Source organism: Notamacropus eugenii, chromosome 2 (assembly GCF_028372415.1).
Source record: "Notamacropus eugenii isolate mMacEug1 chromosome 2, mMacEug1.pri_v2, whole genome shotgun sequence".
Taxonomy (NCBI): domain Eukaryota; kingdom Metazoa; phylum Chordata; class Mammalia; order Diprotodontia; family Macropodidae; genus Notamacropus; species Notamacropus eugenii.
This window is the reverse complement of record NC_092873.1, coordinates 93719458-93722305: the sequence shown is the minus strand read 5'-3', so window position 1 is coordinate 93722305 and position 2848 is coordinate 93719458.

Genomic DNA, 2848 nt, shown 5'->3' with positions numbered 1-2848 from the left:
TTCAGTTTCCCTATGTTTTGTTTATTTCCCTACTGTTTATTTCTTCCTCCAACAAACATTTTTATTAAGTGGCATTTGTGCTTAAGAAATGAGATCATTTGTATGGCAATTTTGCCTTAAGATTTGCAAGGTACTCTACATCTCTTATCTCATTTGATCCTCACAGCAACCCTAGGAAATAAATGCTATCATGATACCCATTTTTCAGATGAGGAAATTGAGGCTGAAAGAAGTTGAGGGTCATGCCTAGGGTCACACAGTTAGTAAATGTCTGAGGCAGGATTTGAATCCAGGGTTTCCAGACTCCAAGCCCAGCACTTTCTCTACTGTGCCACATAGCAATTTCATTTAACAAGCAGCTAGCTTTCAATGAAGCACAGTTACTAGCCTCAGAGCCAGAAAGACTTGACTTCAAATAGTGCCTGTGATACTACCAGCTGTGTGACCTTGGGCAAGTCACCTGGAATTTCTGGTACTTAGCTTCCTCATCTGTAAAATTAGAAGATTGGGCCTAGTGGTCTCTAAAATCCCTTAGCTCTAAATCCATGATCCTCTAATCTACTTGGAGGCAAGACACCATGCTAGGCACAGGGGATACTAAAACAAAATAAAATGTTGTGCTGCTGCCCTCACATTCTATGGGGTACAATACTCCAACTAGGAGCTACTGGAGATAGAACGCTGGGCCTGGTGTCAAGACAGCTTGAGTTCAAATCCTGCTTCAGATACCATGTGAGCAAGTCACTTAATCTCTGTTTGTCTCATTTCCTCATCTGTGAAATGAGGATAATAATAGTGCACAGTTCCCAGGGCTGTGGTAAGGATCAGATGAGATAATGGTTGTAAAGCACTCAGTACTGTACTTGGCACATAGCAAGTGCCATTTAAATTAGCTATCATTATGCTTATTATGTTACCTGTCATTATTCCTACTAAGACATGATCCATAGGAAGGCTGCTAGATAGAAAGAAAGCTAGATATTGAGTTGTGGTGACGTTTCAAATCCTGACTTTGTTACTTTCTGTCTATATGACCTCAGGCAAGCTACTGGACCCCTCTGGGACTCAGTTTCCCCAATTGGATGATGAGAGGATTGGATTAGTTGATTCCTGAATTGCCTCCTATATCCAAATCTGACATTTGCCATGATCAAGTTAGCAGTTTATTGGGGGGATAAAAGAGACACAGGCAAGTTAGGAAATCACCAAGGTTCCTCTGAGATCCTTTCCAATGCTGAGAGTTTGATTGTGTGAGGGTGGGGAGAATGAGGAGAAGGAAGGAAGATGAGCAGGAGTGGGAAGGAGCCAAGTGCTGAAGGTGAGGGAAAAGGAGAAGAGAAATGAAGGAAAACGGGAAGAGAAATGAGAGAAGGGAGAAGTTGGATAAAAAAAACAGAAAAGGAAAATGGACAAAGTGGTCGGAGTGAGGATGATGAGGAACTCGGTCAATCAACAACTGTGTAAAAAGCCTTGCATTCCCAGCTATGAGGAGACACAGTCAGTCAGTGAGCATTTATTAAGTGCTGATGATGTGCAGATACTATGCTAAGAACTGAGGATACGAGAAAGGCAAATGACAATCCTTGTTCTCAGGAACGAGATGTGTCCGGTATGGTCCTTCCCCTCCCACGAACTCACAGTCTGGTAAGGGACACATGAGATACATCCAGGAGAGAAGGTAACACTTTGAGGTTAGCCATGGTTAGCCAACGTTGTGTCAAATTGCAACTGGCTTCATACCCATATTTGGTGAATAATAAACTCACTTCCTGTATGAGTGCATTTAGGGGCTCATTTTCCTCATCTATAAAGGGCTTAGCTCTAAATTTATGATCTTTCAAGTTCAAAGAAACTCACAATAACTCACTTTTATTTAACCCTATAAGTTTTATAAAACACTTTCCTCACAATGACTCTCACTGGTGGCTGGACAGGGGAGGAAATGCTAGTATGGGCCTTTGGCTTCATCTTTGTGGGGGGCTCCTGGTAAGGAAAATTAACTCTAATAAGGGGGTTCAGCAACTCATCTCCAACCCACAGGTTCAAAGGATTGTCTGTGCACTGTAAGTTTAAGTGCCCATACTCACACAACTCGTCTGTGTCAGAGGCACGATTTAAATCCACATCTTCTCAAAGTCCAGGGCCAGCTCTCTATCCACTATATCCCACTGACTCTCAGGGCAAGCTGCATTCAGTCCCATTTTACAGATGAGGAAACCACAGGTTCACAAAGCTAGCAAGTGTCAGGGTTGGAATTCATGGAATTGAAGAATTTTAGCAGAAGAAGGGATCTCCAAGACCATCTAATCCAACCCTAAATCCAAGAAGAAATCTTTATGACATAACTGAGAAGTGATCCCTCTCTTTCCATGTGCCTTGAACTGTCATCGTCTATCACGTGGTCTTAGGGTCCCTCACCATTCTCTTTGCCCTCCTCTGGACACCCACTAGCTTGTTCGCATCTTCATTAAATTGTGACTCCTAGAATTGAACACAATAGTCTAGATGTAGTCTGTCCAAGGCAGAGTAGGAAAGAGCTATGAATGTATTTCTGGAGGTCACTCACACCCGTCTTCATTTTTTTCTAGGCTGAACTCAGACTTTCTCTCCCTGGCCTGCATCCTCCCACACCTACCTTTCAGTTCTCTGCAGGGACTGTCTTTTGTCTCTTTTTGTATCCCCAGGACTTAGCACAGTGCCTGGCACACAGTAAGCATTTACTGTTGTTGCTTTCATTGCCAAAGAAGACCATGCCATCAGACACCTGATGACATGACTTGCAGTTGACTTTGTTTTGAGTGAGGGAGGGCTGTGCAAAGTCACCAGCCTCACTTCTCCTCTAGAGCCA